Genomic DNA, 22,398 nt, shown 5'->3' with positions numbered 1-22,398 from the left:
GATGGATCCAAGGAAGTGATATTAGAGAAATAACTATTATAGAATTATAGAAAAAGTGTATCGCAGAATTGCAACAATTTATGGAAAAATTGATGGCACAACACAAACCTCTCTCTGAAAAAGTCATAAGATGACTGGAATGGCAGAGGATCCTGATAAGTATAAGCGAAAGTTAGATTTCTTGATTAATATCGGCGCTGCTTCTTCTATGCATCGATGGTCGCACAGGGCGGCATCCATGCCTTCTTGGATTAGCATCTATGGCCTGGTTTCCACACAAGGTGGATCTCATTCCAGCGCTATTCCTATGACCAAAAGTGCATCGACTTTTGTTGTCGCACAGGGCGGAATCAATGGCCTGGTTTCCACATTTAGAGATCCAAAGGGCGAGTTTGATTTTGATACTGTTGGGTCTCAGAGTTTAACGCATTACGTTACAAATTCGTTACGTTATTCTAATAAAGGAAAACTAGTTGGCTTGCCAACCTTTCACCAGATACCACCTGAGCTACCAAAAGAGTGATGTGGGCCACTCTTCTGATTAGTACCATGTTCTATGAGACTTCCACTGCTTACAATCTTTAACATTAGTTAAGACTCCAAAAGTAGCCGGAGTTGATATACCCTTGCAGTTAGGTAGCAGCTTATATTATTATATAATATATGTAGAGTTAATATTGATTAACATAATATAGATAGATAAATTGAAAATGAAAATTGAAATTAATTGAAAGTCCAGTATAAGTTAGCATATCTTTTATTTTACAATTTTATTTATCTGGAAACCAGCTGCAACTTAAAGGATTTATCGTAGCATTCCCATGCCCTGCACCTGCATCGAGTGTACATGGAAAGTGGCAGCTGGATTAAAGGATCAAAATTGCAAAAAATTGAACGTCGAGAAAAGACAAATATTTATCCGTCTTGTGCTGTAATATATGCCAAATCAATAGTTAAAGTGAGTCCCATAATTATTTTATATATTATATCTTGTGCATAAATTATTGGGTGTACATACAAATACATAGATGCAGCGGTAAACTTATCGTTTTCACTTTCCACCGAATTCCGCTGTTGTATGTATGTATGAATATACATTCAGCAAATGGAGTTTCTGAGATTCAAGAGTGGTCAGAGGATAGTACGTAGCGGCATGTACCAATTGAACAGAACCCGCCAGATATTGTGTCAAGAGGATAAGTGGCCAAGGAGTTCCCGGCTTGATCAGTCACCAGAGCTTTTGCAGATGGAAGCAAAAAAGAATGCGGTCAGATTAATCGAAATGGCCTCAAACTCATATTTATTGAAAGTGATAGGAGGATTTTCCTCGCACTTAAAACTGTTGCAAGTTTGCAGCATTGTTGTCGAAGCGCTCTCAATTTGTTCTGAGCTACGTCCGATACTTGCACAAGTCGAATTTTCATGTGGGTACTGGTCAGTTTCTTGCGACAGTGTGTTTGGATAGTAAAAGCGCATGAAGTCTGCAGTCAGATAGTACGATCATGCATATTCTGCTTTAAATGCAAGCCAAATCTGATGACTCAACACATGAGAGATTTACCATTAGATTGAATCCGTGCTCTCCACCCATTCTCCATATGTGGCGTCGATTTCTGTGGCCCTATTGAGACGACATCGAAAATTCGGGTATGCTACCATAAAAGTACGACATTGCCCTTTTGTGTGTTTTGCGTCCAATGCAGTAGTAGCTTAAAGTAGCTTCCGATTTGTCAACTGATTCCTTTTTATTGACATTTCAAAGGTTCGTTGGGCGCCGAGGATGCCCGCAGATCGTTCACTACGAGTCGGCACTGCGGCGGCAAATCGAGCACGAAGCGGACGAGCTGCGACAATGCGCATCAAAAAATGGATGCGTATTTGCTTTCATACCGCCGCGAGCTGAGCACATGGGCGGACTATGGGAGGCAGGTGTCAAGACTACCAAGCCCCTACTCCTACGAGCGGTGGGCAGCGCGAGGTTGACCGCAGAGGAGCTGCAGACCGTCCTCGTTGGATTCAAGGCCGTCCTGAACTTGAGGACTCTGGGCGCCCTCAGTCAGGACCTAAGCAACGACAAGGAGTTCACATCCGTGCACCTGTTAATAAACGGGCCGCTCATCACCCCACCAGCAACGCGGACCCCGAACCAGCTGGGACTAAAGTGCATGCGGCGATGGCGGCTTGTCTCGTCAATCAAGCTAATGTTCAAGCTAATGGAGTTCGTCTTAGGCCTACAGATGCGATCGAAGTGGAAGCTGGAGAAGCAGTACATTTTGAAGAGCCTGGATGGTTCTGGTTGTAGAGGATCACTGGTTCACCCCACAGTGGATCACTGAATGGGTCGTCGAAACTCACGCTGGTGCGGATGGAAGGGTCAGGGATGCCGTCGTCAGGACGAGTAGAGGAGCAGTATTCAGGAGAGCAGTCCACAAGCTGGCGAGGTTGCCAGTAGTTGAAGCTTAATGAAGGCTTTCAACGGGGCCGGTGTATAATTAATGTAGATAATTAAGTGAAATGTATGAAGTCTAGTATAAGTTAGTTTAGGGCGGAGCGGGAGCGCAAGTAAAGCTCTCACTTGCGCTCTCCCATGAATTCGCCCCGCTTCGCCGCACTAGATAAGCTAGGCTTAAGTTTTTGTTGATATTGAAAAGAGTTGATATTGAAACGTTGAAAAGAGTGCACGCATTTCTCGTTTTCGTAGTTTCTATAATTAATTTTACAGCCACCTTTTTTCCTTTCGTTTTTTCGCGACGAGATAAACTAATCTCAATTAACACTACCTGATTTATATTTGTGGTATTTAGTAGTGTTTTATATGAATTCTGGACAGTTGCTATGGTATTTGCTATATAGATACCCTTATGAATGTCTTGATTCGGAATTAAAACACTGTTTTCTTCGGAATTTATTTCAATTTTCGGACGACTTGGAATCTTGCTGGCAGAATAAGGGAGTTGTTGCCAGAACTGTATGTTATTGGAACATAAATTGTATATTTGAGGTTATTTGGTCTAATTGTAATTAGACCAAATTAGACCTAATTACAATTAGACCAAATAACCTCAAATATACAATTTATGTCTTTAGACGGCTTGAAGTCTAATTGACAATTGTATTTTTTGTTAAAATCGATTCCCAGATCCCATCACAAGGAATAGCAAATTGCAAATTTACTATATGGAAATCATGTGGGATAATGTACTTAGAAGTTTGAATTTCGATAGAAGTTATGCCTTTTTATTTGGTAACTTCCTGGCTTATACCCTATATATTAATGATGTGATATCTTGCATTTTTTGGAAATTATCAGAATTTTCCTTCAATATGGATATTTTCGCACCTGTGTCTAGTAGAAAATCTAATTGTTTTCCTGTTGCTACGTATATGAAACTGACGAATGTGCTTTGACTGAGATTTATACTGTGAATTTTGTTGTTTTTTACTGTCGTGTATCTAAAGGCGTTTAGGAGTTTTCCGAATTCGTTTGGGCTATCCTAATGTTGTTATTTTGGTTATGGTTATTATTGCCGTTACTATTGTTGTTTCCCCCACGGATATTTCCGCCGCGGTTGTTTCCACCACGGTTGTTCCACCGCGGTAGTTGTTTCTGTAGTAACTGTTATTCTGGTTATTGTTATTTCGATAATAACCAACGTTTTGATTATATCCGTAATTTTGGTAATATCCGGTATTACTATAATTACCTCGATTATTACCTCTTCCGCGATAATTGTTTCTAAATTTATAACCGCGATAATTATTTTGTCGTTGGGTGTACAATATTGAATTGGCATTGCCTGACATTTCAGTAATGCATTGTATGTACTTTGTGGTGGCTTCATTCATAGTTGCAATATTGCCTGCTTCCAATATCCATGCTCACAGTTTTTAACCATTGTGGTGATGGCCTCCTTGGTACTGAATTTGTCAGCGTGTTCGGTGGATAGGCCTTCTTCTATATACGAAGCTTCTAGGAGTTTTCGTAAGTTCTCTATTTCTGTCGTGAATTTTTCTGCTGTTTTGCCCTTTTTTGTTGTTTATGCCCTTTTGGCTTTAACTATGATTATTGCTATGTTTTCTGATTATTGCTTCAATGGTGGTTTCATTTTGGACTATGTATAAAGTGGATCCAATTATTTTGGATTTAATTACTTCTACAGCCAAACTCTCGAATGTGCCTTTCGTTAGGTTAACTAACTTCAAAGCTGTTATGAATCTTTGAAGGTGTATCCTTTGCCCGTTGAATTCAGGGATGGCATTCGATATTTCTTTAGTGTATGCCCTTTGGGCAATACTCTCATCAGCCATTATGGTTGGTTTTAATTCTACAATGCTGTCGTTAAAATCGGAGTCGGTCAAGTCCTGGTCTGATAATTCAGATTGCATAAGGACTGTTGGAATCGGGATTAATATCTCTTTCTTCTATTTCTTGTTAGTCAATAACATCTTTTGATTCTGGTTTGCAACCAGCTTCAATTGTTATTGATGTATTAAGAATAGGTATTGAAATATCAAGCTCTAATAGATGTTAGATTGGATCTTAGTCTGATCAAAAACTTTGAAACTCGAGACCAATGATCTTGATTTAAGTTGTCTCTGTGTTCATATATTAATAGAATATTAATATATGATTATTATTGGCTATTGGCTATATATGATTAAATGGGCTATTAGGCCAATTTGGGTATTTTCTCGAAATTTGGTATATAATTTTTTACGTTAAGTGTATAATTTAATTTATTATTCATTCGCCATTAAGTTTGGCTCATTTAATCGTCAATTGCCTTATTTGGCTTTATATATATATATATTATATTTTGTTTCTACATAAAAAAAAACCTGTCTAGTTATGTATGGTTTTCAGGCCACACGCTAATTGGGCAACTTAAATGCCACTCAATTGTACAAACATTTTTTATACTATAAAAAAATATGCATCACAGTGCAATAAATAAAATTATGCAACGCAGTGCATGGAGAAAAAAAAGTGTGCTCTAGGTAGCGCTGTCGGTTTCCTGTTCCGGGTTTAGCTGGAAGCGCTAAACGGGGCCGGGCTTCTATTATTATATTAGGTTGTTGGGGCACCGGTGCAGGCACAGGTGTGTTCACAAAAAGGTGATTCCAGGGGTCCTCTGCAGTCGTTGGGACATCTCTTCCTTAGCTTTGGTATTTCCTGCTTTGGTGGTGGATTTGATTTTGTTTTAGCTTTTGCTATACTTTCGATTGCAGCGTAGGTGGATGTGTGTGGGGCTGTGGTTTTATTTTTTCTTTATTTTAATATATTTTTAATAGGTTCAAGTTCGGCATGTATTTTCGCGCGGTTCCCACTGCATACGTACAGCCCACCTCCCGTCCAACCGACCGAGGGACGCTGCCGCGTAACGTACGGCTCGAATCGCGGGAATAGATCCGAGATAATTAAGCGAAGAGTAGGAGAAAGATATCACGAGGAAGAGTGTTGCACATGTAAGGCGGTTAATATAAGCGACTTAAGATTGTTAGTAGAGCAAAATGACAAGATGTGGTAGAGACTATTGTAGTCCGAACATAATACCCTGAACGGATCGGGTTGGGCACATGTCGAACTACAATGGCTGAGGAGTAGAGGACGAAAGTTTCTAGTCCTTCTACTAGAAACGTTAAAATTTACGCGTGTTAGTAAATGCTGGCTGTCAATATTTTCATAAATAAGATTATATAGAAACATGACACCCAGCATCGTTCTACGGTTTGTTATTGATGGTAAGTTGATTAGTAAAAGTCTACTGTGATAAGAAGGGAGGTAAAGATTTGCATCCCAATTAAGTCCCCTAAAAGCGAAAGTAAGGAAGTTTTTTTTGTACAGATTCAATGTGATCTTGGTGTACTCCATATTGAGGACACACGATCCATACTCAAGAATCGGACGGACCATAACATTTTACGTTTTAGTTATGTACGGGTCATTAAATTCTTTTGACCATCTTTTAATAAAACCAAGCACACCCATAACTTTATTAACCATGGTAGATATAGGGTCGGTAAATTTAAGTCTCAAATCTAATAGGACACCTAGATCGTTAACCTGAGAAAATCATTCTAAGACGTTCCCATAGAGATATTACATAGCCTGGTGAGGACTATATCGGTAAAAAGACATGGGTTTACATTTCGATCCATTAAGCTTTAGGGTTTTTGCTAAACACCAATTTTGAAGTTTATCCAAATCGGATTGAAGTCTAGACTGGGCGCTAGTGAATTTATACTGAAGGCATAGCTTAACGTCATCAGCGTACATAAGTACAAGTGAATTAGTTAAGGCAAGGTGCAAGTCGTAAATAAACAGTGTTAAAAGTAGGGGTCCAAGTCAGTGTAAATGACGATGGATAAAAGATGTTAGCTCCAATAAGTTGATAATGGTGGAGCGGCGCTTCATGAAGCCATGCTGGCACGGAGGTATTATTGAACTACATAGGTGTTGCAAAAGTGGAGTGATAAGTTTTTCAAAAAGCTTTGGAATTGCTGACAATTTAGAGATGCCTCTATAATTTGCAGCGTCGGATTTTTTCCCTGTTTTATGCAGTGGAATAATGAAGGATTCCTTCCACTACACACCCACAAGTTTGTTTTTTTTTTTTCACCGTACTTGGCTGATGTTCTTGGACAAAAATATTCTCTGGCCAAAAGCTGGCGGAACAAATCGTTTTTGGTATTTTTTTATGAAAATATATACTCAGGGGTTCTTGGGCTCGCTGATAACGAATCTGGAGTTAGATTTTCAAAATTCATAAAAGCGGATCCAATATGGCGGACATAAGATTGAAAAACTTGATGGATTTTGATGAAACATTGTATCTAGCAGTTATTTGAGTCGATGATACCAAAGCTGAAGTTGGTTTTTTAAAATTCAAAATGGCGGATCCAATATGGTGGATACAACCTCGAAAAGTAAATGGATTTTGATGAAACATCCTATTTCCTTGTGTTTATCATTATTGCAGTCTTTTTTATTCAGAATTTTTCCAAACACATGATTTTCTACCGCTAATAATTTGCGACCCTGTTTTTTTTCTTCGTACCACTTCAAAAAAAACTTCCCGTTTGGTCACAGACATCGTTCCTGAAAAGTAAGTTGCACAAAGTTGCAGACTTGCTTTGTCAATTCACGTCGGCAACAATCTATACTTACGTAATCAACAAAGAGTAGTCACAAACACATTTTTTTACACACCTTTGTTCACAATATAAAACACTTTATTTGATATAATATGTTTTTTTGAAAATCTAAAAGTTTGTTCACTTCAGTGTAAGAAATGGCAGGGAAGCGGAACACGTTCGATACACTGTTTGTTAACAATTTTTGATAGATTACTGCAGCTCGATTATCGATAGAAAATTTAATAATTTATATCGATATTATCAGTAAACTACTGGTAGCTATAATTAAACATAAAGGACACTTTATCGAAACATTGAAAATTGAATTAAACGATGATAGATATGCCAAATCGACCACGGGGTCTGAACGTTTGATTACCCTGTTTGGTGACTGTTACGGGGGTTTGAATTATTGGGTCTGGGATCACTTGAAGCGATGCCACAGAGGACATATCGGACAATTGCTCAGAAGTCGAATTTTTCTCAGGCCCTTGGGGTGGCCAGAGATATAAGCGGCTGCATAGTCGGCTGAGCAGGCTGAAGATTATTCGCCACAAGCACATCACTAAAAGAGAATTTCTTACGCTTTCGAGACTCATTTAGTAGTTGAAGACTACTAAACTGTATATCGAGCGCACAGAGTTGGTCATTGATTTTTCGAAAACCACTAATCAGCTCCTTGAATCCGCTTTAAGTCTGCCTCATGAACGATCTCATTTCGTCCTGAACAGCACGACCACCGTCACAGCAAAAGTGGAGACCAGACCTACGTGAGATTGCATCCGAAACTGAGGCCGTGATCCCGGCACACTTAGGGTGTAAAATGTTTTCACAAAGCCAGCAGTGAGATTGTCTTATTACAAGACTTCAATGCACAGACCAATTTAAATTCCATAATTATTAAGATTTTAAATAATTAATTTATTAAAAATTATTAAAATTTCAATAATTAACTTATAAATAATATTGATATTGACCACTGTACCAGGGAAACGAAAGGCGGAGATTGAAGAGAGCAGTTAGTGCGAGTTAGTAAAATTCAAAGAATAGAGATACGAATCTCTATTGAGCGAGAATAGGAGCAATAGAATAGAAGAAACACCGTAAGAGATGAAGAAGCTGAGCAGGGCTATGTTTGGAAGGAAAATTAATCAAATTATTATTTTACTTTACTTATTTACCAAATATATCACTGCACATGCGAAGCGATACGGATCTAAAGATTGCAATTTGTTTATTTATTTTTTTTTATGTGTATAGAAATAAGCACCGATTGTTTATGGAAAGCTTATTTTAAATTTTATGTAAACGCAGTGCGCACAAAAAATAACACGTCCGTCCGCTTTGAGATAAAGAGAGGATTATATGCAGAAAAAAGTTTAGGAGAATGCAGCGCCTGGTGGAGGTCTGCAACACATACAGTCTGCGAACTACGCCCAGCGACGCTCTAGACTGAATCCTAGAACAACTACCAGTAGAACTGATGGGGGTAAAGATAGCCACACTTGCGGCAATTAAATTGCGAGAAGCGAATCTAAAGAGCAGGACTAGTTTTGGTCACACCAGGCTGAACCTACACCACTTCATGCCATAGGGGTGTATGAATTACTGTATCCCTATCTATCAACCAACCGTAAACTACCAAGTCGCCTCCCCTCTAGGAAGGAGTGGGATCCGCAAGCCTCGGGACTAGCGTGCTCCCTTCATATCTACACAGAAGGATCAAAGCTTAACGACCAGGTGGGAGGCGATTTCTTTTGTCAACGTCTGTGTATAAATGAGTCCTTCAGACTCCCGATCATTGTTTCTTCTAGGCTGAAGTATTAGAAGCATTAAAGAAGCACTTAAGTCCCCAAAAAGTTACGGGAAATCAGGATACCATATATATCTTTTCGGAAAGTCAGCGGACCTCAGCGATCTCCCAGAGAAGCTGGTTGGGACCACGAGCCGCCTTAGGAGGTATAGGCTTATAAGCACTTCGGGGAGAAAGAAAGGGGGAATATTTTGTTGTATCCCTGGCCTCAGCGGTATCACAAGGAGCCACAGCGGCTCAAGTGAATGCGGGTGGCTCTTCTAAGACCCACATCGCCGCCTTAACCTAACCCAACCTAATCCTGTTTTCCGCTCTTCTACACTTTTTAATTTTACGAACTTGCCAAATGTTCGTTGACTCGTCCTTTAACTTCAGGAAATATGCGAAAATCAGCCTCGACATCTATGAAATTAAAAAAATATGCCGCTCCTCCAAGAGAACATTTCTGTATGTATAAGATCAAGAACATCTGTATGTATAAGATCAAGAAGATTCTTCGCTCTGTTTTCCGATGCAGCTGGAAAAAGTAGAGACTGAATCATTTCATACATGTTATGAAATCTTTCTTTTTTGGAAACTTCACGTTGTCCAAACCTGATACCATTCTTTTTTTTCATAATGTTAGCTAAACTTACATAATTCAGATCTATTATGTTAAACTATCGCATCGTCCTGTCCTGTTGCGAAACATCGATTTCCATCAGCTTGAAACAAAAACAACTTGTTTTTCTTGTATGTCCATATCTATTATGCCAAACTATCGCATCGTCCTGTCCTGTTGCGAAACATCGATTTTCATCAGCTTGAAACACCATGTTTCTCTTGTATGCGAGCAATAAATCATTTCCTTGTCGAGTTACAGGCGCTTTCATTTGCTCAAAAGTAACTTTTCATTCTGGCCGTTAGCTAACGATTACTGCAGGGGGACCAACATGGACGCACGGACGTTAATATTCGGACTCTGGGGGACCAACCGACCCCCTAATAAAGTCCCTCTCTCTTAGGCAGAGAGAGGCTAAGGAGACCCCACAGAGGGATAACATCCGGAGCCGGGATGCGCCGGTGTAGGTTACTGCGGTGGAGAATCTAAGGGATGTCTCTGACACTCCTGCAAATCAATCTCCATCACAGTAAGAAGGCATCCGCGGCCCTCCTGCTCCACCTCGCTGAGAGTGGAGCTGATATGGCCCTCATCGAAGAATCCTGTATCCATGGAGAGTTCGGGCTTCGCAGAGTTCGCAAAAAAGAACGTTAACTCTTCTTGCTACCAAATTTCAGCAACGAAAACTACGTAGCCGCAACGATGCTGCTCAGACGGCTTGTAAAAGGGAAGCATTAACACTAATGAGAGGCGTGGTCATTCTTCGATTTTATTCTCAGCTCTAAACTCCTAGTGGGTAACAGAGGATCAGAGCCCACCTTTATCGTCAAGACCAAGAGAGAAGTCCTTGCCCATATTCTCGTACTCCCTGGCTGACGCAGTCACCAGCTGGAGGGTCCTAGATAAGCACTCGTTTTTAGACAACCGCTACGTTGAGATAGCGGTTAACTTCGAAAACTTCACTATGCTAGCAGTACGCAAGCCTAGGAAGGCAATCTGGGAGCTATATACAAAGATTCTAGATAGATCCTTAGGGGAACCACCTACAGGGATTATTCCTTTAACCTCGCCTATGGCACCAATACGGCCGAGGCAAAGCGGAACTTAAGCGGTACAACAAGGAAATAAGAAGGCCAAATAGGGCTGCTTGGGCTAGTTTCTGTGCCAATATCTAGGGTGCTGTGCACTGTGCGACCTTATGACAGAGAAGCTGGGAGTGCTCTCATCATGGGCACATAAGAACGGTGTTAATCCGTCCAAGACGGAGCTCGTTCTGTTTGCTAGAAAATATATAAAATATCAAGTCTTAAGCTTCCGGAATTTGGCAAGTTTGAATATCCCCGAGAATAGTCAGATTGTTATACACGACGATCATTAGACCAATTCTATTCTAACGAGTTGTAGTCTGGTGGCCTGCCCTGGATAACTCTTTATGCAGAAAAAATTTTAACAGGATGCGGCGCATGGCGGAGGTCTGCATCTCAGGCAGCCTGCTCAGCGCTCAGCGACGCCCTAGACTAGACCTACTACCAGTGTAAGTAATGGAGATAAATATTGTAACTCTGGCAAAAATAAGACTGCGGGAAGCGAGCCTATGGATCAGGACTAGTTTTAGTCACACCAGGCTGGACAGACTACTGTATCCCCTTCGATCAACCCATTATAAACTAACAAGTCGCCTCCCCTTTAGGGAGCAGTGGAATACCGAAACCTCGGGATCAGAGGGTTCCCTTCATATCTACACAGATGGATCAAAGTCCAACGGCTCGGTTGGAGACGGTTTCTTTTGTGAACGTCTGTGTCTTAATGAGTCCTTCAAACTCCCGACCATTGCAGTGTCTTCCAGGACTCTGATGTAATCGAAGCATTAAAGAAGCACTTAAGTTCCCAACACTTACGGGAAGCCAGGATACCATATACATCTTTTCAGACAGTTAGGCAGCACTTAAGGCACTTGACGGCTTCTCAACTCTACTCTACTCTAGGACAGCCCATGACTGTCGCAGATCTCATAACGAGATTGCGGAGGAATATGACATTCACCTTATATGGGTACCCGGTCATAGAGATCACGAGAGAAATTGCGCCACGGACCCTCTCCTTCCGCGGCAACCCTCTCCTTCCGGAGAAAGAACTAGTAGGTATCCCATTAGCAACTTGCAGGCTTAAATGCAGAGAAATGGAGTAACGATCCTGTCTGAAACACTACGTTATCCTTGCCAATTGCCTTTAGGACGCTGTGGTCTTCATATCCTTCGCATTAGGTGTGTATGGGATGATCATGTTACGGGCACAACACATATGCGCCGTCGGTCCCGAGTCCGCGCACCAGTTGGTACTTTGTATCTCGTTTGTCTCTAACATTGCTAAAACTGCGAACGACTGCTCAGTCGTTCAAAGCAAGTCGTTCAAAGTGCTCACTTTGCTTCTTACGGATTTTATCCTTGATTAGGTTTGCACATTCCATCTTGAAATGTCCTCGCTGTATGCATTTTACATCCTGCGACACCAATGGTCTATTTGGACTCCAAAGGCAAAAGGCACTGTTACGCTATCAGCGTTTTGATAGCGGCCGAATTAAATAGACGAGGTTTAATTTATATTTCACTGGGAGTCAGAAGATAAGATTAAATGCCGCTGCAGCTAAACAGATTATCAATATTTTAATCGGCTTATCTGGTGGCTGCTTAGCCCAACAGGCACTACAAGAAAATGAACTCTGGAACCTACCCCAAGACAGTTTACTAAAGAGCTGGACGACGGTTGAACACCTGTTCAACGGCCGGGAGAATGTTAGGTCATAGCAAATAATATTAAATCACAATAAAACACAAATATACACACAACAAAAACAGAGACACAAAAATACATAATAAAGAAAATATTAGGTCATAGCCTATATTAACAAAAAAAACAAAATACTACACCAACAACAAACTGTAACGGCAGCAAGAAATGCTTTTCCTAATCATTACAGATTAACAATTATATTTTTAACATATACAACAAGGTAAATGTAATTTATCGCGCTAAACTTAGCTCACTGACAATTCAACTTGTGCAATATCCACCAAGCCAGAAACCAACCGGCTACGATACTCGTGCTCTTAAACTATCTGGAAAATATTATTAAAAGCTTCTTGATATTCGACAGGTGAATTAACACTATCAGAAGTAACTACTAATTTTACATATAAATATGCTACGAGCGGAACATATAAATGAACATTCGCAGCAATTTTAAGTGAGAGGAAAATCCTTCTATCACTTTCAATAAATATGAGGTGGAGGACATTGCGATTAATCCGACCGCATTCTTTTTTGCTTCCATCTGCAAAAGCTCTGGTTACGGATCAAGCCGGGGACTCGCAGACCACTTATCTTCCGGTTTCATTAAAAACGATGGACCTGTAAACCAGATCGATTCCACCGTCTCCTTGACGGCTCCACCTCTTGACACAATATCTGCTGGGTTCTATTTAGTTGGAACGTGCCGCCTCGTGCTATCCTCTGACCACTTTGAATCTCAGCAACTCTATTTGATACGAACTTTGACAACGACGATGGATGGGAACGAATACAATGAAGACAAACTTTAGTGTCTTTAGCTCCTCCACGCAACCAACACCCGTTAACATGTCCTCGATATAAAAGTCAGACCCAATAACTTTAACAGCTCGAGGGAATGTATATTTCGCGGATTCACACAACCTCTTCAAACATCTTATGGCCAGGAATGGGGCAGGTTCTGTGCCACATGTAACGGTATTGAGCTTGCACAATTTCAAGGACTCAGATGAGTCTTTTCTCCACACTATCAACAGGTATCGCCTATCTGCTTCATTCTCCACTACTTGTCGATACACCTTTTTTTGTCGGCTATCAGAGCGAATTGCTTTAGCCAAAACCGAAGAAGAGTTGAGTATAGCTCTTCCTGGATTGTTGGACCCACCTTCGACAAATCATTTAAACATTTTTGAGTGGATGTCTTACATGATGCATCAGAAACGACTCGTAGCTTGGTCGTTGTACTTTGAGGCCGTAAGACACACTGGTATACCCCACTAAGTATGTAGTGTGGAGTAGTAAGAACATCATTATTTGCAGGGGACATATGACCTAGGGATTCGCATTCTTCCAAAAGTTCCCGATAATGTTCTTCACACAACTCCTGTTCTAGCGACATCATCTTTTCAGAAGATGGAACTTCCAACGACCAGTGACTCTAGTATTTGTTCTGGGCAATTCAGGCGAGAAAACATAAGGAAACTTCCTCAACAGCCGGTCTGTTGAGGAAGTTTTCTTATGTTTTCCCGATACTATCCTTTCAGACCTTGCTTTATTTGATCAACGGACAAATGTTCAAACAATGTCTTAGTACCAATTAATATATCTATCTGCTAAGGGTTATAAAAATATAGATCTGCTAATGCAAGTTCTTTGGTAAGGTTTAATCTTTGACGTTCACTTACTGGTCAGGGTGATGAAATTGTTTTTAAAATACAAAAGTCGAACAGAAACTCACTATCATTGATTCTCGACCTCACTACGGTGTGTATCTTTTTCTTTACTTGTGACCTGGCTTGCCCTGGTCCCTGGATCTACTCTACTCAATACTAAATGTATAATCATTAAGTTTGCAACTTTATCATAATCTGCTATGGATAATAATAATCCATAAAACGATGTCACTGTGTCAATGAGACCATTCAGCGACGACGAAATTTTCGGGAAGGTGAACAAATAACTAACTTATTTGGTTCGCAATAATGAGACATTTGTTATCATAGACTCTTTTTAGACAAGCGATAGCTTTGTCATAATTACTTTCGGAGACCTGGTATGCCTTGATAGTTCCTAAGGCTTTACCAGAGAGGCAAGAAATTAAATGATTAACAACAAGAATGTTCACATCTTTGTGTACTAAGGTATCGAAAATACTTATAAAATTTTGGAACTCCGAATAATTTTCACAATTTTGGAAATGCCAAACTGGGATGTCGTGCTCGATTTGGGGCTCCAGAAATTTCAGTACCTGGACGGGAGTCTTCAGCTATATTGAAGGCATTACATAAGGACATAACCCTTGTTATGTCCTGGTTGATTGTTATTGATAATTTTTCCAACTCTGCTTCAAATTTATCCGTTTCATCTAATTGCTCGAAATGGTCTTGCTTTAGACTTTTGCTTTAGAAATTTGTTCATCTAAAACCTGAAGCCTGCACTTTAGCTCGGGTTTTTTTTAGAGGAAATGATCCAGCATCCAAACGTTCCTCTAACCGGCGAATGCTTTTTGCTTTAACATTTAATCATCTTTTTAAATCATTAAGGGTCGTGGAATTAAGTTTCTGTTTAATTTCGATAAGATCTGTAGCGTGTAACGGTATTCTGAGCTGTTTAGGAAGGATTCGTACTTGCGAGGGCACGCTATAGAGTTCGGCTCTAGCTCGTCGGCTTTGGGGATGGAGATCTTGCTTCGTACAAATCCTAACACTGCCACATTTAATATTAAATAAAGTCCAGAATTGAGCGTGCTGGCGACAAGATAGATAGCTAGATACTAAACCGGAAGAACGGAAGAATTAATTCGACGCGAGATAGAGTCAGAGATAGAGTTAGAAAGAGAGAGAGAGTAGAGAAGTAGAAAGTTTGCGATGCCTTAGATGTAAATAGGCTCGCGTACTGCCCATCCTACCTTTGGTCACGGTCCGATAAAGCATTGCTTTACTAAACACTTTCCCACCCTACAACCGTGGAGTCATCAGCTCAGTTCAAACAGGAGGTATTCAATTCATTATAAAACAGATTTAATTCAATTTAAAACTAATAAAAATTTGGCTAAGGCTAAAGAGGTGTTTGACATTATTCCTAATTGTTTGCTTGCATAAACAAATAGTCTAATAATACGGGAGGAAAGCTTATAAGTAAGATTTAAAAAAAAATATAAATTAATGTAAATGTTTAGAGAAGTATGAGTTTATATATAATATAATAAAATTTTTGTATGAGTAAATATCATTTTTTTTTTTTTAAAGGATAAATAAATTTCAAATAAAGGTATTAGAAAAATGATAATATTTAAAATTCATTAGGATAGAGTATTCATTAGTCAACAGTTAAATCATTTAAATGAAATTCGTGCTCTTGATATTTTTTATGTTAAGATGAAGGAGGAATGCATTAAATATAATATTAAAATTCAGTGGGACTCAAAAAAATTTTTTTTTACAGTGTATATGTAAAAGGTAAATAAACCACTCACTGTAAATCCATCGGCGAAAGATCGATCTCTGCTTTGGGTTGCTGTAAATGAGTGTAATGAGGCTTTTGCACACCATAGAATTTTAAAACAAACTTATTTTCGCACGAGGATTAAAAATAAACGATTTAAAATTAACCTGACAACCATTTTGTTCGCGAAAGTTTAAAAAAAATAAATATTATCTTCATATTTTCCAATTCCGTTCTTTTTCCACTTCACTAAAAGCCTGTAATTAATTTAAATTTAAATTTATAACTAAAACTATTGACTAAAAAGAAAATAAAATTAAAACATTTTATAACGCATGTGATTTGGGGGATGAAATGTAGATGAGAAAAGAGAGAAAAAAATGATCGCCACGAGTTTGGAGCTGGGCGGCTGGGCTAGCGGTTTTAATAATTTCTCTTTTGCTCCTTATTCCATGGCTGGTGGGGTCAACGGCCTTTCACTTAACGGGTCTTGAATTCGTTGGGTCTGCAAATTCCCTTCCCACCATCCCTACGGTTAATTTTCCGGCCACTGAGTGTTAATTTCCCGGCACCAATGTATTAGGAGATGAAGATGATGATGAAGATGGTGATGAAGATGGGGGGGGAGACGGATTACCCGATCGAGGTTAAGCCGCTCCTGAACTGGGAGCCTCCACCAGGAGCGCTCCCGGGGTGTTTTGGTGTGGACCGCAACGAAACTTTAAAACGGCCACAATAAATACCCTGGAGTTATTACAAATATAAATTTTATATTCACCTGATAAATTTTGATAAGACCGCAACGAGGTCGCGCTTTCATAAAGCCGCGACACACCAAAGAAAAAAAAAACCCACAAACACAGGCTTAGGCTGCCCTTATCTCCGTTGCAAATCTAGATAAGCGTATGCATGTAAATAAAACAAAAACATACGCATGATCTGCAACTTACTCGGAATTTGATAAGAAAAAAAAATAAACACTTTGCACTTGCGCTGATCTTGCGCTGATAAAATTTACACTTGCAGAGAGATATTATTTGGGCGTCTGCACTTCTGGGGGGTTTCGATAGAAAAGACCGAGCATGGAACAACCTACATTCCATTTAGGTTACCGGAAATGCAGAACAGCTGATATTGCAGCTTTCCTAAGCCTCCCTGCTGCAGCTGATCCCGCGCCTTAACAATTTGGCAACTCCCGAAGTAAAAGCTTCGCTTTAACTATCGGTAAAAAATCCAATTTACAAAGCCGATATGTATATCGATGGTATTTGTTTACAATTTTAGTTTTTTTTTTTTTTATTTATTATTATTTTGAAAATGACTCTTCAGTCGCCGCTACAAAGCCCCCCCGAAACATTCAGGCTAGGGTATTCTATTCCTGGTACCCTAGACTGATACCGACTGAAGAGGCGCTATTGTTTTATGTCCTTCGCGTGATAAGTGCCTATCAATTTTCCTTGCAAATCCTCTAGTTCGTAATACACGCTTCCCAGTTTCTTTCGAACCCTACACTTAACAAAGGACGGTCCAAATTTAGCGTTGTAGCCAGACTGGAAACAGCTCTGCCTAAAATTTCTCCGATACACTTCTTGTCCTTCTTTAAAAGTCACGTTTCGAGACCGCAAATTGTAACTCTTCTCGTTTTCGTCGTGCTTTCTCTGCATTAGCCGACTCGCATTTTCTCGTGCAACTTCCAAAGAATCCTGACGGTCTAACTTCAGCGCTCGATCGTCTAATAAATTTAACTTTCTTAAAAACGAATACGTGGTCCCGGAAGTGATCATGTGTTGCCCGAACACCATATAGTAAGGCGAGGTCCCTAAACTTGAATGCATTGCTGATCTCAACGAGCAGCATATTTTACTTAAATTCTCGTCCCAATCCCTCTGATCAGGCCGTATGTATGCTCTTATCGCCGATATCACCGATCAATTTACGCGTTGGCTTGGGGAGAATGTACCGCGGTAAAGGTGTGAGTTACGCGATACTGTTCCAATAATTTGCCAAACGCATAAGAACGGAACTGAGAGCCATTGTCGGACACTACGGTTTCTGGCACTCCATACGTTAAGAACAATTCTTCTTCCAAATATTGAACCACAGTACTTGTGTCAATTTTCCTAACAGGTTTCAGGAAAACGTATTTCGAAAAATGGTCCAAGACAATGAAAATACCCACATGGCCGCTCCTTGATCTAGGATAAGGCCCGAGAAAATCCATAAATAACCGTTGGAAAAATCGATGGCTTTCTGGCGCTTTCCCTAAGGGCGGTCGTAAAACGCAATTTGATGGCTTTGTGGTCCTGCATACCTCGCAAGCATTCACATAAGCCTTTACATCAGGCACTAGCCCAGGCCAAAAATAGTAACGCCTAACTCTTTCGATGGTCTTATGGATGCCCCCATGAGACGACAAAGGACTGTCGTGTGCTTTCGCTAGTATTTCGGGAACTAACTCCTTTGGAACCCAAAGTTTCCACGAGAATTCGTCGTGCATGCGATCTCCTGTTAGGTGTTCGGCCTTACGATAAACGAAACCTTCCTCAGTCTTAAGGTCAGGAAAATTAGTTTCGTTCGCCTTCACTTTATTCACTAAATCTGTGTATTCCCCCGATCTAAAATGCTCCGAGCTCAAATCCAAAAGTAGTCCGTCTCGCAAGTCCAACGCGGCTATCACTTCTTCATTAACCCGAGACAACACGTCGGGAACCAGATTGAGGGCACCCTTCCGATGTTCAATCTTGAACTTGTACCTTTGCAATGATAACGCCCATCGAGCCAAGCGTGTACTCAAATCCTGATTGGACATCAGCCATTTTAATGAGGCATGATCTGTGATAATTTTAAAGATCTGACCTTCGACATAAGCCCTAAAATTCTTTAGTGCCACTATTGCAGCCAAACATTCTTGTTCCGTTACTGTATAGTTCCGTTGCGCCTTATTCAACTTCTTTGAAATAAAGCAAATAGGTCGCTCGTCTCCTTCTTCAGATACTTGTACTCAGACAGCTCCTACCCCTGTCTTACTGGCGTCACAGTGTATCTCGAAAGGTTTTTCGAAATCGGGACTACACAAAACGGGCGCTTCGGATAATGATCGTTTTAGATCCTCGAAGGCTTTCAGCGCTTCGTCGGTCAAACTGAACTTACGTTTGGTTGTCATTAAGTCAGTTAACGGAGCAGCAAGAGTCGCAAAATTTGGCACAAATTTGCGATACCACCCACATAGTCCCATAAAGCTCCTTAAATTCCGCAAACTTTTCGGAACAGGCCAAAAATAGTGATTGGCCGAAAATTGGTGATTGCTGCCACCTTTTCGGGGTCTGTACGTATACCACCGTCTCCAATGATATGCCCCAAATATTGTACCCGGTGCATGCAAAAATGACTTTTCCCAATGTTAATAGTTAACCCGGCTCGTCTAATTTGCAAAGCTATTTCCCTCAGGAAATTTCCCTTCCCTGTCAAAGCTTGAAGAAACTATCAACAAATCGTCGAGATAGACGAAAACTTCGTTCCTGAGGTGTGCTGGTACTACTTTATCCATGAGTCGAGACATGGTACTTGTAGCATTACAAAGCCCGAATGGCATTACTTTAAATTGATAGAGAGGTCTTCCCAGTACCGTAAACGCTGTTTTGTCCCGAGAAGCGACATCTAAAGGCACCTGCCAATACGCGTCCTTTAAATCGAGGCTCGATATATATTCCGCGTTCGGCAATCGACTTAAAATACCGCTAATCTGAGGAAGAGGATATGCATCCTTTTCTGTAAAACTGTTGACTTTTCTGCAGTCAAGACAAATTCGAACTTTTCCTGGTTTAGTAACCATAACGATAGGGGATGACCAAGAGCTTTCCGACTCTTCTATAACGCCTAACTCTAACATCCTATCAATTTCGGAGTACATGGCCTTTTCCACCGCGGGTGAAACTGGAAAGTGTCTTTGCTTGATGGGTTTAGCCTTACCCACCTCGATGGTATGAGTTATTAAATTCGTCCTACCCAGTCCTTCTTGCGCGAACGACGGAAAACAATTGATGACGTTCATCAACTTGGCCTTATCCACTTCAGACAAAATATGCTGATCAACGTTGAGCTTTGGGTTTACTTCTGTTGACCCTAGTTCAGATATCATTAACTTTCGGGGTAATAAATCGTAGAGTTTCCAAAAATCAATCCCTAAATATAAATCTTGTTTTAAAGAGGGTACTATATAAATTTTCATTAACTTTTTAACTTCCCCGTATTCTACTTCAACTTTACAATATCCTATGATCTGCTGCGCTCTTCCATCAGCTGTTGAGGCACTACATGCTAATACTTTATATTTAATGCTAGTTTTTAATTCCTCAGCTAAATTACCACCAACACAACTAATTGAGGCTCCTGAATCTAATAATCCATAGACAGTACGATTCAGAAACTTGACTGGTACAAAAGGTCGCGGATCGCTTGATCCTGCTGGCAAGGAATTAATGTACTGAAGGCCCTGTTTAACCTCCTTTACTCGCCCCCAAAACTGACTTACCCGCCTTGAACTTCGGGACCGCTGCATTTTAAAGTTTGGGTTGTGATACAATCCTGAAATATTCTCCTCCTGTAACCTCAGTATTTTGCTGTGAAGCAAAGGACCTGGATCAGTGCACTGTTTGTCGATGGAAGGGGTTGAGGTTGCCAACACTACCTCTTCTATTTCTCGGTCATTGTGGCCTGACTTCTTACGGCACTCGGAGCTTTCGGTCTGAACTGCGACTTCGACGTGCCGGCTTGGAAGTTTTTTGAACACTTACTACAGTTTGGTTTGTAAGTATTCGGTGCTCCACAACCGTAACAAAAAACTCTCCTATCCGATATACAATCCTGATACCTATGACCTTCCTTGCGGCAATTCCAGCACAACAGGGAGAAAGCTTCTACTCCTGCTTCATCATCGGATTGCTCCGTTTCCGGAACATCGTAACCTTCACCAAACTCAGAGATATCGCGTTTGAAAGGCGTGCTTCGAGAGTATCCTTGAGATCTCTTTACCTCATCCATAAAAGCTTCGCGTCTGCGACAAATTCCTCTTAACTCGCTGACTGTTTGGATATCGAGATTTAAAATCTCATGCCTTATCTCGGGACGAAGGTTATTTTTGATAACTCTCACTAGCTTCTGCTGTGTCCACGGGTGATCCAACTGATCGACCAGACCTGACACGGTGTCGTAAAATGAATCAAACGATTCGTTGGGTTTTTGTTTGGTATTTCTTATAATCTCTTCAGTGTCGCCGTCATCCCTAACCTGACGAAACTGAAGCCGCAAAGCTGAACAGAAACTGTCCCATTGGACTTCGCCATGGGCTTTATGATATCGCCAATAAAATTCATTGGCCTTGCCCTCAAAAAGAACGCTTGCATTTCTGCAAAGTACCGCATAGTTATTTCCTAAAGTCTCCCTAGTCAGTGCTTCCACTCTATATATGAAGTTGTCCACAGACACTCCTTTTCCGGAATATTTAATTTTCCACCCGTTGAGGATATGCACTACCTTATCTGGGCGGTTCAACAAATCTGACGTATTGCTTCCCTGAGAATTTTGGGAACGCGGACTTAATGTGTGATCTCTCCCAGGTATTCTGCTATTTTCTAGGTCTATCCTGTTTTGCAGACTTTCTTCTGATGGAGGTAAACACGGGTGACTCATTCCCGAACTGTGATTCTGAGTTGCTAATGTCCTAGTCAAAACGTCAGCTACTGAGTTTTGGATTAACTCGGCCATCTTTCCTGAAAGTGACTCCAGCAATCTCCGCTCCATAGCTAGTAGCGTTGTGGCGTTCGCCGAAATGCTGCTTTCATTGCTGCTAATGGGATTGGACCCTGAAGTAGTAGCTATGTCGTCTGTCGTTAGTCTCCCGACGTTATCGGGGATGGGCTGATTCCTGGATTGACTTCGAGTTCGTCTTTCCGGATCCTCCGTTACTTTAACTCCTTTCGGTCTGCATACCGCCTTGCAAACCGGACATTGTAAACTCTTCTTCCAGTGAGCTTCTATGCACTTCCTATGAAACTCATGCTGGCATGCCGTTACGTAGACCTCGGCAGCGTTTACCTCGGCGTTACAAATCGGACAACAGGAATTGGAACTGTTTGCAGATCCTTTATCTGGAGACCGGTCTATCCCCATCTTCCCAAAAATCTTAACTTTTCCACAACGAAGGTATCAACAAAAGGAATAAAAAAGAATTATCAAAATCTCGCTGCTCAGCTTGTTGCTAGCAAACAAAATATTTTACTTAAGGATACGTTGCCTTCAGCAACTAAACCAACAAAAGAGAAAAAAAAATCTAATCAAAAGAGTGTTTGAACTGATGCTAGATGTCACACGTATTGTAAGGTATTTGTTTTCTTCGACTTCTCAGGAAAATAAAAGTAGATAGTTAGTTAGAAGTAGTAAAGTCATTACTCCTTTCTTTCAAGGACTAGAGAGATTCCTTCTCCCAGCTTCTAGTTTGGTCTTGGCCATCGACCTGTTTCCGACAGATTCATATGTATTCCAAAAGACCATAACGGAAGCCTCAAGTAATCCCAAAAGGATTCTACGCTTATGAACTTCTGGATGGGGCATTACTCTG

At 40.6% G+C, this 22,398-nt stretch overlaps 1 protein-coding gene and 1 long non-coding RNA gene across 2 annotated transcripts in view; both read right to left on the bottom strand.

Moving 5' to 3' along the window:
* LOC26514477 (protein CEPU-1) overlaps window positions 1-22,398 on the bottom strand; it is a 148,115-nt gene that overhangs the window by 8,538 nt on the left and 117,179 nt on the right. The window lies entirely within an intron of this gene.
* On the bottom strand, window positions 16,019-17,185 carry LOC123257227. Its single transcript, XR_006507237.1, has 2 exons — window positions 16,561-17,185; window positions 16,019-16,501 (listed from the first exon to the last, which is right to left on the bottom strand). It is a non-coding gene; the product is annotated as an uncharacterized LOC123257227 (long non-coding RNA).

This window comes from Drosophila ananassae, chromosome 3L (assembly GCF_017639315.1).
Source record: "Drosophila ananassae strain 14024-0371.13 chromosome 3L, ASM1763931v2, whole genome shotgun sequence".
In the NCBI taxonomy this organism is placed as follows: Eukaryota; Metazoa; Arthropoda; class Insecta; order Diptera; family Drosophilidae; genus Drosophila; species Drosophila ananassae.
The sequence above is the reverse complement of the archived record's forward strand: the minus strand, read 5'-3'. Positions and strand labels throughout refer to the sequence as shown.